Below are 13,894 nucleotides of genomic sequence, written 5' to 3' on the forward strand. Positions count from 1 at the left end.
ATGTCCGTATATTTGTGTGTCATCCCGCTTTGCATAGGCATCGCTGTTATCAATATGAAAATTTTGATAACTTTACACGCAAATATTTCATGAACAAATTAACAAATTTTAATTTTTATAATTTTCCGGAAATATGCTCATCAAAACCTTTCTTTTGATATATATTTCATATCTGTACATATTGTAGTTTAGTCAGAATAAGCGCCATGTTTTAAAATAATACTATAGAAGAAGAAGATAAAAGATAGATAAATTTCAATATGACAAATGTCCTACATGGGCCTCTCTGCGACTGATCGCCATTTTCTTTCTTCAATGTCATATAACTCTCGCCATACCAGTTATTTTTTCGCGAGTTGGCACACAAAAGCGAGAAATGTGGGTCTATGCAATACTCCCAAAGAGTCAGAGTAGTGACTGAGGGTTGAGCTCTTTTTGTTGTCTTTAAGTGGTGGTCCAATGCATTCGACAACTGCAGAAAATGAATAGAAAATTACTGAATAGTATGAGAAATGACCAACTGGCAGCTTTGTTTTACGCGCTGGAAGCGTTTTAAAGTAAAGAATGACTCAGAGTTCTTTTTGCCAGCGCTTTGTTGATTTCTGATATTTTATTCTGATTTCGTGACGCTTTATATTTTAATTTTTTTGCCATTTTTCAGATGTAATCGGTAATCTTGTGTAAAATTAAATATATTAATCGATTTCTTATTAATAATGGCCCTGTTTCCAGCAGACTCCAATACGCAGAAGTATTATTACTGATTAATCTGATAGCGTTTTAAGTTATCATTAAGCGAAAGAAGCTTTCCAAGTAAAGCAAAGCAAGCTTTATTGTTTTATATTATATTATATTGAATTCACTAACTTTTTTATATATTGCATGCTATAGTGGGCGTTGCACGCTTGTAAACAATTCGGGCTTAGTGGAAAAAATTGTAACGTAATTAGGGACTTTTTTGGCCATAATCTTATTTTCAACTTACTCTCGCGCTTCTTTGCTCGAGTGGTTTGTGCTATTACTCTATTTTAATATGCAGCCAATCGATATTTCTTTCCAGGCGTAGGAGGGAAGTACCCTTCATTCTCTTGATGTAACTACTTATGTACAGTGAATTGGTCCTGGTCCACAGACAAGAAAGCATGCCCAAGTAAATTGTTTGGGATAAACACTGGGTTTAGTGGCTCTGCGGAAACAAATAAGAAAGGCAACATTAATTTCTGTTTTTGTAGGCACTCTTATTTTTCGACCGCAACTGCACGTTAAATAACAATCAGTTTCAGATATCTGGTCGAAGTAATGACTCTTAAGCTACGGCGACACGTTCATGCATTCATGCTGTCCGGCAGCTTATATGTGTGCGTGTCGGGTGACACATGTACTTGTTTCGTGTCACACATACTTGTTGACGGCTTTTGCATGATGAAAATCAAAAATTTTTCGATTTTTTCGCGGTGTGTATGAGCATACCCTTCCCTGCATTGAACGCAGCTAGTTCTGAACAAGTGAAATATTCAGTGGTCGTCACTAGTCCCGCGCTAAACTACTTTCCTTGTCAACAATTGGCGAATTTAATGTTAACGTATCCGAGGAGGAAGTCAATTGCCCACCCTCTACATTAACATTCGTCAACCACGTGGCTAGTGCTGGTCAGCTAAATATTTCATTTCGCGTACTAGTCCTGTAGATGGTACTGACACACTACCAAGCTCACCATGCACTGTTCACTTTAATATACATATCTAATAAACCAACTGCCTCACGAATGGGTAGGAACAAACATTCCCTTAGTTCAAGTGAAATGCCTTGATTTCAATTTAAGATTTGTGTATTTTATGAAATTGAAAGTGAAAGATAAGTAAGTAAAAGTGTAAAACTATATTTCGTCGCGCATTTAATATAAATTTTGTTTTCCAATGTTTCACAAAAACATTTTGAATCTGAAATTAAAATTTGGTAATACTATGGGTAATATAACGTAAATTGGATTAAATGCAAGAGTATTAAATATACTCACAATTCACATAATTTACTGCTGCGATGTATAAGTAAGCACAATAAGTTTGTGTTACTGATATTATTTGTTTGTTACACACGTTTTAATATGATCGGGCGAATGAGGTCTACTCTTTTCTATAGGGAAAGCACCGTTAGGTGCTCATTTTTACAATATCAATTTACCTTTTGCACTACCGGCTCATTTGCTATTTGTTTATGCGCACTGAACTTTGAACTGAAGGGGATTGCTGATGGCCGCCTTCGGGGGCATAACTGGTAGTTTCTTTTTCAAGTTCTACTATATAAATAGAAAGTATTTTATTTATTTCTTTATATGAAATATAATTATAAATGATAAAATTACAAGTGGTAAAGCAACTAGCAGCTGGGCCTTACGAAACATAACTTCGGCACTATAAAATCAGTTAAACTGTCCTTGCCTTGCATTACGTTGGGCTGGAAAAGTGGTTAGTTACTCTATTCGCTAGTTACATCGTTAATGATACAATGGCAATTGACACCTGTGACTCTTGCGGGATTTGTATCCCCACAACCACTATTGCAGAAAAGCTTATGTGAAATAATGCATATTTTGTATTTTAATACTCATTACTCTTAGTGTTTGAGAGTCGAAGACATTTGCCAAATTTCGATACTTGACAATCCAACAGCAATGGAAACTATCGAATGAGCAATGTGGTCATCAGTTAGGCAGCCGACCAGCCGAACCAAGTCGCGTCTGTCATTGAACTCTACGCAACTGAGTTGTCCGCATCGTCGCCAGCACTACTGCTTGACTCGATTGTATCAAGTCGAGAAACTATTTCGGTACCAACTGCAAATACAAGTAACGAAATTGATCTTCGTTATATCTATGGTTTCGTTATACCTATTTATAGAATATAAAAAAATCTTATAATATAGACTGTATATACAGTACAGTTGCGTTTTTTTTTTTCTTTAATTTTTGTATCTAGATCAAACAATAAAGTAAAACATACACTGTTTTTAATTTTCGTTATATAGAAATTTTTGATAACAGAACTTAAACCGTCAATATATTCCGAAAGTTTTCATGCTCATAATTTCTTCCGTTATATCTACATATCATTTTTGTATGGAAAGATTCGCAGAAATCCTCGTGACTCAACAAAAATTTTGCTATATGAGTTTTTCGTTTTATCAAAATTCATTATATCGAGGTTTCTCTGCACGAATGCTCGAAATTCAATACATACCGATATGGAAATTTATATAGATGCATATCTACCTACAACCAAACTCATATTCATACCCAAGCTCATGCATATGAATTTTAACTGAAGAGTGCTGAGTTTGTTGCTGATACAAATATAATACTCGGAAAAGCATCAGGAGCAGCTAACTACGCTGATATTCATAGTTTTGAGAACAAGTGCAATAATCCTGAACCATGATTTGCTTTAGCAGTTGGCAATATGAGCAGCGCGAGTATATTCGTGTGCAGCCTCCCATCTGCTTCATGCATGTCCTCATACATACACCTAAATATGTGTAAGAGTAAAGAGAAGCCGCTTGACGTAGTAGGTCCGTTACTGCAGTAACGTGAAAATGAAGGCAGTGAAATAATTCCTAATATAACATATGCATTTATAATGTGACAAATGAAATTGTATAGTATGATTATAAGTTGAACATGCCTAATGTAGCATACTCAGTTGTTTTTAATTTAATTAATGCATGCTTCATATTTCAAGGGTTCATTGCATGAGCTGCACAAGCTGACACAAGCATTTTTCGGCATGTGCCTAAATTGTTTGTCCGCACAGTCAGTGGAATCAAATTACATTTCTTTTTGTTGCTAAAATTTGTTAAAAAAACGTTAAGTAAACATGTGTTATAGAATATGTAGAAATAAGTATAAAAGCTCAACCATATCTTAATGATCAATCAATAAATATTTGACAATACAACCTGCCGGTTATCCGGCATTCGTTATCAAATGGAAAATCGGCTTTTATTTATTACAATTGAATGTATAAACAATACAATACTTACTGCACCTTGAGACTTTCCTCTTATACGTTCACGACCCTACTGAATTTCAGGTTCGAGAGTGCTTCGAAAATACAAAAAGGAGTTGGCAAATAGCGATGAGCTCACATTTTATTCTGACGTCTGCTCTTTTTATGTCATACCCAATGCTTTCGTCATTACTCCATTACCCAACATTTCCGACATCACACGAAGTGGTTTGGGGTTAGAATCCGCTTTATTGACTGAGATCTGTAAGTTAGTAAGAAACCGCGATTTTCCTATGTTTTCGGCCTTCACGATTACGCTATCAAGAGTGTGTTCGCGCGAAGTGATTTCTTTCAATGGATAGTTTAACATACGTTCGACACAACGAACTATGCGCTCCCATACACCGCCTTTTGACGAATTGTGAGGGAAATTGAAAATCCACCCTTCATCCTTAGATGACAGTTCATCGCTCACACACTCGCAGTCGGATACTTCGTCAAATCGTTTCCCTTCTTGATCAGCGCCAATGAAGCTCTCCCGTTCACAGGGTCACCGCAACGGTGATAAAGTGTCTAATGGCCAGGATGGACAGATCTTAAGCCACCTTCAAATATATTGTGCGGACTGTAAATAAAGTCAAATAGTTACGTGTGGTACAAATGATGAACCCAAAAATGTAGATACGATGCAAGAAGACTGGGCGGGACCACGCCCATTTTCGGATAAATGCGTTCTTCTCGATGGTGACTCAATAAAACTCGCTCACTGCTTAACTTTAACATTAGGACTAAATTTCCATCCGTCCCTCTGATATTACAAGTTATAATTCGAGAAAAAGTTCAGAAATTTTTGCGAAACTCGACAAGGACATTATCGTTCACACAAGGTAAGTTTCGCCCACAAATAACGGATATTTTTAAGCAAGTAAATAATTTAAGCTCAATGCTAAAATAATTTAAACTTAAAGAAAATAATTTAAGAAAAGGTACCAATACCCATTTTGAAAATAAATACTGAGCGCAAATATTGGTATAGGATATACCTACACATATATAAAGAGCTAATGAGTCATTTTGTTAAATTATGACAGATAGATTGGCCTTACAACAATGCCTTCCTTTCACATTGTCTGTGCGTTTGTTTGGCTTCATGGATTTATCGTCCATTCATATATGAAGAAATTTTGGAAGGACGAAAATTCGGCTCAGTCGATGATTCGCATCAGAACAATAAGAAAAAAATGTGTTGATACTTCAATATGTGAATAGTTTACGGTGAGCGGGGGAATCGATAAGAGCGGGAATATTACCTGAGCTTATGGGTGACCTCATTCAAGGTTTTATTTATTAGAGCTTTCAATAAGTTCCAATGCCTTAATAAAGGGATGATATTAGATGTTATTTGTTCACTTCTTGAAAACGCCTTCTGAATTGTAAAATTTTGTCTGCTTGGGGTTACTTGAAGAAATAAAGTCCATACAGTTTCCAGTTCATGCAAATATCAATTATAGTATCAAAAGAAGATTGCGTACGTTGGCAATATCAACGTCGGCAACAGCGCCCGCAGCAACATAAGTCAATAATAGCCAGCAAGAAAATTAATTACATGAACATATGTATGTACCTATGTATACAGAAGAAAATTTCTCAAGATATGAAATAACAAACCAACAAACAGAAAATCGATTAAAAAGCAGCAGTGAAACAAGAATAACGTCAACAATCGCACGAACAGACAATAATCAAGCAAAGATAGAGACGTAAAGCCAGACCAAGAGACACTTGAATCAGTCGTTCTGCTTTTGAACAAAGATGAGAGTCAGACGATTATAAGCATGTGTTGCGTCCTAAAAGTCGACTAGAATACGATGAAAAGGGTGGAGGCAAACTAAATATGTAAGATGGCAAATGTTAAGATTTCTTGGCTGCAGCATCGTCTGGTGCATCGCCAAGTGTTGTGCGAATACATTGAAAGTAATAGAAAATGGACTTCTAAACACAAAGCACACCACAGTGCTGCACTGGCACAGTTTTTGCAAAGTAAGAAAACACGTTCGAATCGGGAAAGCATCACGAACGAATACACTGGGCTAGACTATTTGTTTTCAAACCGTGGAGACATCGACTCGGTAGGTAATGACAAACCACCGAGTGTTTTCTGTCACGAAAAAGCTTTTCATGGTAAATCATTTATTGTCCCGTGTCCTCCCTTTGTGGAACAACACTCGCAATAGTCAGCAAGTCGCAATAGTCACCAAGTTATGAAGCGGATAAACTAAAAATTTACAAGAATCCTGGAGTGCCCAAAGCTTAAGTTAAGCTTATAGCATCAGGCCGGTACACTCACTATCCGAAGCCGAAAGCTTCTCCTCCTCTGCCTTGATGAACATTCACCCGATGCTAAGGACGACCCGAGAGACTCTTCAGTGAGCAGAATCAGTCTGCTTAAAACTTGTGTGGAACAGTTTGACCCTCTAATTGCCTTTTTTATCGACCTTTCATTATAGCTGTTTTGAGAACGTGTCAAAAATGCCCATTTAAGTAAAAGTAGCGGGAGCAGCCGCCGTAACAGAAGGGGTTGGTGCGTGGCTACCACTCGGTAGTGCCCAGAAAAGCCTCATCATAAAAAACAATTTGCCATTCGGAGGCGACATAAAACTGTAGGACCTTTCATTTGTTGAAGATGCACACCTATAAGTTTTGAGACAGAAATTTGAGTTGATATCGTTTTATACATATGTGATATTTTCGATAAATTAATAGCACTTTCGACCAAAATGTTAAAACTTTAGCTGCGGCAAAGTTGGTCTGGGAAACATCCTCTTTCACTATGATTAGCATTTGTTCGTGTTGAGGGGCATTCATATCGATTAAGATGTGTTAACAAAGTTATGACATAACGGTGATGTCAGCAGTACGCCGGGTATAAGAAAGGAATAGGAAGAGCAAATGTAAAAGCAAAAAAAAACTAAAAGCCTTAATGATGCCATACAGGAGCATAAAGAAGCTGAGCAAAATGTAGAAACACGATTGTGTTAAATACATACGCGTGTGCGTGCAAATATGCTTTATAAAGGGTCCTTCAAAAGTGACGCCTGAGAATGGTCGATCTTTAAAAACAACGTATTGGAAATCTCGTGATTTTTGGTGGAAATAATCGTTCGAATGTGTGGAGGATAGAAAAAGAACTGGAATTTCTGTGGAGAATATTGCTGCTGTAGCGCAAGGTGTTGCTGAACAACCTTCAACACCGATATCTCGACGCTCTCAACAATTAGACATTCATGAATCGACTGCTTGGTGAATTTTACTTATAGACCTGCTCAGGACATTTAAATGATGTAACTTTTCACTTACAATTGTTAAGAGCCGTATTTTGAATAAAAATAGTGGCGCCTAAAGAATTGAAATTTTTACATATTTTATTTTAAAACGACATTTTAAAAGACTTATCCCTGTGCCGCCGTAGCCGAATGTGTTAGTGCGTGACTACCATTCGGAATTCATAGAGAGAACGTTGGTTCGAATCTCGGTGAAATTACCAAAATTAAGAAAAACATTTTTCTAATAGCGGTCGCCCCTCGGCAGGCAATGGCAAACCTCCAAGTGTATCTCTGCCATGAAAAAGTTCCTCATAAAACTATCTGCCGTTCGGAGTCGGCTTCAAACTGTAGGTCCCCCTCCATTTATCGAACAACATCAAGACGCACACCACAAATAGGAAGAGGAGCTCGGCCAAACACCCAAAAAGGGTGTACGCGCCAATTATATATATATTCCTGTGCAATATTATGTCGGCACATCGTTCCTGATCACGTAGGATTGTCAGAAGGGTGTCACAAACGGCCTTAAACCTTTAATAAAAAAACTCGTAAATTTTAAATAGACTTCTTCTCTTTTTGTTAGATTGGATTTGACTTCCATTGGCGTAGGACTTACTCAAAACAAGGTTCTGTTGGTAAAGACCTCTCTTGATCATAGATTATTTCGCTGATTGAGAGAAAGATTATGCCGAAGATTAGAAGCATTCGGTGCAGAATCCGCTAAGTTTGGCACAGGAAAAAGAAGGCGGGCAACGAAATCGCCACGTCTCAAGAAGTTGTTATATATTTAATAAATATTTTCTGCAATGTAAGAATAACATCATAATCAAAATCATTTTGAAGCTTCATAAAACCGAAAAAGTCTGTATTTGATACTCCAGCAACGATGTTTTATTATGACAAAAATAAAACTCGGCTTTAGAAAATGTTCGCTGAAGTTTTTGTCTTTAGTTTTAATAATGACGGACACGTATTTGATGATTCGATTAGATTAGATTTTGGTGCGTTAAGTTTAACGATGGGTGTTGTTTTAGGCAGTGCACGGTGGATTGGTTGCTGTTACCAATCAAGTCGTACTTTTGCAGTACTGTATAAATTCATTTGAGCTTGGTTATCAAGATGTAAGATTTTTCCAATGCATTTGACAAAGTACCATATAGTAGTTTAATTGCAAATTCATTCCATATTTTTTCTGCCTGGTAACCGATATTCGGCAGTACTCAGGTGTTACTCAAGGCAGTATTCTTGGGCCATTGCTTTGTAAAAGGCAAAGTATTTTGTATGCCGATGATTTAAAAGTCTATCTAAACATACGTGATTCTTATTACATGGTAATAGTAAGGAATTTGCTGACCTGTGTACTCGGAAACTTCCTTTTACTGCGTTTGCTCGCTCAAGGCGGGAATTGCGCGTCTAGAATGCTTCGCTTTACATTTTTAACACTTTTCTCTCCAGATGCTTTCTTATGTGGAATGCTGTTCGTTTATTGACTAGAATTCCGTTAAATGTAGACGAATTATCGCGGATATCATTAGTGGCAGAATTAGCCTATTACTTTTGACATTCCTCCTTGTTTTTTATTCATTTACATCGAACCTTTTACGCTCTAAATGAACCTATTACTGGATCGCTTTTAAAATTCAATAAAAAAATATATACAATATAATTTTTTATATATTTCATTGCAGAGGTTGATTTAAAGTAAAGTATCTCAGCAGAGCTAGGCCCGAATTGTCCCAATTTTTTCCAATGTCTACTATTATGGAATAATACTTTATTCTTAGTGCTATGTGGCCTTTAGTCCTATGTGGTTTTAAGTAAGTTCAATGAATTTTATTAGAAAGTTTGTTTTTTCAACAGGTTTTATTACCGCTTTCAATAGCCAGATTTTGCATGCTGGTAACATCGCCAAATAAACTTTTTACTGGTTTTCGTATTTGACAAGGTAATGGAAACGGGTAACATATAGTGTTAATTGCGGTGCCAGCCAGTTTTCATCACCACTTGCAGCCATAGAAAATGGCAATCAAGTGAATACGGTCCTCCGGGGCCGCATATTTTAAGACGTTTATTTTTAATCAAGTAACTTTACCCAAAACGCACTTAGAAATTATATATTTGAAATTTGCCATCAACGCTGTAATAATACTTTCGAAATATGATTAATTCTTAAAATACTTCCGAGACTCAAGCATACATACATATACCAGTTATTGTGTCATTGTTACGGTAATTTTACCACCTAAGATGACGGTACCTAATTAATTGATGTAAATAGTAAACGGTAAAAAAGCAAGTCTCAGCTCATATTGTACAGAATTTTGTTCAAAGATAGATACATACGAGTATACATTATTCAAAGCAGCAAATCCACATGGGTAAGAAGAACTTCCGATGCATAAAAAAAATGTGGGAGTGGGGTGTATGTTATTTCATGAATTATGAATAAGTATACTCGTACTCAAGGTCGTAGTAATGTACCGTAAACCTATGATATGTGGTTCCAACACAATGGTACCACAAGCCACATAGATCAGGTTAGGTTAAATGGTTGCCCGAAGGCAGAGCCCACTTGGACCACATTGCTAAGCACCTAATTGATCTATTGTAGGGGGAATTTAACAACCATCTTAATCTCAAAAAATTGTCAAGTCGAATGGTGCCAGCCAAGCAACCAACTTGCCAATGTCTGTACGTATGTACTTAGCCAACTCAACAAACCTGATAGCCAGCATGGAAATTCCCTTCACATTTTTCCCACCAATACATACACATATCGCAAAACTCAATCATAGAAACACAAAAACCAATACAACTGAAAGGAATGATTTTTCGCTGACTACAGCTTTTAGAGTTTAGAGTTGATTTGCCTGAAAATGCAATGAAAAACTTGCAGAGGCACAGTGTGTACAAACACGTGCATATATATATACTCTTATGCATGCACCATTGAGATTTCTTACACTCTCTTTATGCGTTCTACCAAGAGCATCAAAAATATAAACAACAATAAATCTGATTTCATTGTGCGGCGGCTATTGTTGCTGCTGTCAACGCCAGCGCAGTACAGCCCAAGAGAGAAGTGCTCAGCATCGAGTTCTCATCATCAAGTATTGCCAGCTACGGTGGCCTGACCCATTTCGATTGCTTGAAACATACAAAAAATATCCAGTATTCTCAAATAAGTATCGTTTGCTCATATTGAAATGCTTGCTTTTATAAAAGTTCACATGCTCATGCATATATAAATATGTACGTACATATGTAATATATACAAGTCCCACCATCTAACGGTATGAATGGAAAATATTGCTAAACTTATGGGGGCCACAAACAGACAACAATTCATAGTATCGGTTGAAATTCGTTTCGCCATGCACCCGTGGATCGGTTGACAATTTTCATTTTGCGCTGCTCGCCCTCGGGGAAAAGAAAATAATGGCCATGTATGGTGTTTATGGTATTTGTTTCTTCAATAAACTTTTTGCTTAATGTTCCCATTTTTCCGCTCTTGTGTACACTTCGAAATCTCAAAATAAATGACAAAAATAGTTAGCTTTGCCACACGCAGGCAGCCGATTGCAAGAAAAACAAACATTTTGTTAACTTTCAATCTGTTGTAAGCCACGCCATACAAACGTCGATCTGTTCAAATATTTCTTATGATCTGTTGCTTGTTTGCAGCCGTCATTATGCATACAAATGGAAATAACCCATGAGCTCTCTGCACTGAGTGCGTTGACGCGAAAGATTGAGGAATGAAATAGAAATCAAAACAACATACTATATGTACATACATATATACATAAATGTACTTTTAAAAATGATAATAAATCGGCATTATTTATCAAACAGAATACTTTTGCCACGTGATTGGCTACCATTCTGATAATGCTATGATGTGGTATTTTGCTTTTGACTAGTAGTGATGTGCATATATGTAATATATGTAAATACGCGTCTTGGCATAAGCATAGTACTAAGTTCGCGTTTCACGTGAAATGGTTGTCAAAATCCAAAAAAATTACATTGCCGTGAAATATGCGTGAAATTTCGTATGTATCTCACGGCAAGGTAGTACCCAGTTCACGCCGTGAAAACAGCGCGCAACATGCCAGCTACATGATGCCAGCAATTTAAAATTGACCGAAAATTGGAATTCGCTTGCGAGTGAAGTGTCTGAGTTCGAATTTTCCGAAGATATGGCATTTTTAAGCGAAACGTCTTCTTTATATTTTTTGTGTCAATATATGTGAATATGTATTAATTTGTGTAAAAGCACTTTTCTTACCACAAATTTGTAAATTGATCTTGGGGCGACACTCATAAATTTGACGCTTTTTCTCATTCGTCAATCAAATGTTAGCAACATTTCACGACAAGCCCAATGCATGTTTTTGGCAAGTTGTCTGCAGATTCTATCAACTTTCGACGAAAGTATTTTGCTCCATTCCTCGAGTAAAAGCAGCCTTCTGTTCACTTTTTGATAATATAGTATGTTGCCTCAAGATAGGCCCAAAGATTTGTTATAGAGTTTGTAAATGCTTTGTCTTGAAAAGCATACACATTTAACATAACTTGATTGTGATCTCTTTGTAAGAATTTACAAAAATGTTTATCCATCAACATCATATAACACTAAACTGCGACAGAACCTCCGCCATTCTTTAAAACTGAATTTAAGGTTTTTAACTCGCAGCTCTTCGATTGACTACCGCCTTAACATAAGTTAATTTTGCTTGTTTTACTAAGGATTACGGTTTTCCTAAACTCAAAACTTTTTTTAAGGGCTATACATTTTTTATATAACTGTTTTTTTTCGTATTACGCGATGGTGAATATTGCTACTTCTGTTACTATAGTAAACAAACGAAACTTGTTCGAGTAACGGTTTCAAAAACAGCAAAATACTTCTGTGAGCTTAGAATCTCAATGCAATCGAATGTAAGTATCTTAATTGTCAATATTTACAGTGTACGTTTGATTGAGTGCCCAAGAAAATATAAATACGAGTGTTTTTATTGAATAAAGGATAATAATAAATTATAAGAAAAATAAATAATAAATTAATAAATCGCGCATCACAAATCGTTTAAACTTGGTTCTTCCGTGATTACGAATGACAAAGATGCCCAACAAAACAAAAAGTTTTTTGCGCTCGCCATCAGCTGTATGGTGACATACCGCAATGAAAAATAAAAGAGAGATTTAAAAAATTTTTTTTTTTTGCTATTTTTCCAAGCTTCAAAAATACTATGTTCTTCCCAAAACGTCGTTTAATTAATATAAAGAAGCGAACTATTTTATACATACATACATATGTATGCGCATTCATACTTATATTCATTGTGTTTAATTGCAGATGTATGGTATAGTATGTGTATATGGTATAGAGGTACAATTCCTAAACAAATTAGGCATGAATAGAAATGTTCATTGTCCATTGCATGGTCCCCATTGCTCTCCAATGTGGCACTCATCAAACTCTTCTACTTGTAAAAGTCAAGGCTCTCAGCACTCTGGAACAGCAGCTGACTGACGAATGCCGATGTGTTCGCCGGTCTGACTGTGCCGGTCATTTCTCAGCTGACGGTTGTATTCGTTGGTTTTTGATTCCATTCTCTGAGCCAGAGTTGTTTTGATATCCGTGTGGTATGTGTAAGTGCATGAGAGTATTGCAATGCGTGTACACAGCTACTTTCCTCATACATTTCCCTACACCCGCAAAACGTATGTACATATATACATACGTGACTTACATATGTACCAGCTCAACGAGAGTATAAGAATGAAGCAAGGGTAAGAGAAGTTAGAGGTTGAGAGTTAATTTTGGCTTCGCAAGAAAATTCCAGTTGAAACGCCAAAAATTCCATAACAGCGCCAATCCAATAGCAACATACAGTCTTGAAATGTCGCTGGCCGCAACAAAGAAAACAGGTTGGGCTGTCGTATTTCTGCAATTTCAGCAAACTGGTAAGTGTACGTGTTCTCTCAGTGGCTGTCACATATTACAACTTGTCAGTCAAGGGAACAACGAGTGGGCGGAAGGCAATAGATGTGATGGCAGTGCTACCGATCGGTTTGCTGGACTGCCGCAACAGCCTGCCATAACTGGATGGTTGGTCTGGTTTGGTGGATGGTGGTAGGTTCGTTCGTTCGCTATCTCACTCGCTGCTAGCTTGGTTGGTGGGATGGATGTATTGAATGTGCGTTGAGTAAATATGGTAGTCGAAAAGATAGGCAGTGCGGCCGCCGTTCATTGCTCGTTCATTTGTTTGGAAGACGTGCCAAAGTGGTGCGTTCAAGTCTGAAGCGAATAGTCCGATTCTAACATTCAAACCGAACGGTTTAAGCGAATTATGAAAAGCGGCGCGATTTTTCTTTTTCCTCCAAGTCCAAATATTTCAATTACTTATACATAATCGACTAATATTGCATATATATAAATAAATATATATGAAATACATATGAAAAGTGAAATATATAAAAGCAGCAAACTGCAATGCAATAAAAAACAATGATTAAAATTCATATAAAATTTTGGAACATGTGCTAATAGGTAAAACAAAG

The 13,894-nt window shown here is 36.7% G+C and overlaps 1 protein-coding gene across 9 annotated transcripts in view; it reads left to right on the forward strand.

Moving 5' to 3' along the window:
* LOC128863184 (fibronectin type-III domain-containing protein 3A) overlaps positions 1-13,894 on the forward strand; it is a 103,559-nt gene that overhangs the window by 35,544 nt on the left and 54,121 nt on the right. For 4 of the 9 annotated variants that reach the window (XM_054102191.1, XM_054102192.1, XM_054102193.1 and 1 more), the window contains exon 1: positions 13,530-13,883. The exons of the other annotated variants lie outside the window; for them this stretch is intronic. The gene's annotated coding sequence lies outside the window, so the exon portion shown is untranslated. Of the gene's footprint in view, positions 1-13,529; positions 13,884-13,894 lie in introns of those variants that run through there. 9 annotated transcript variants of the gene reach the window in all.

The sequence above is a fragment of the Anastrepha ludens genome, chromosome 5 (assembly GCF_028408465.1).
Source record: "Anastrepha ludens isolate Willacy chromosome 5, idAnaLude1.1, whole genome shotgun sequence".
NCBI classification, from domain to species: domain Eukaryota; kingdom Metazoa; phylum Arthropoda; class Insecta; order Diptera; family Tephritidae; genus Anastrepha; species Anastrepha ludens.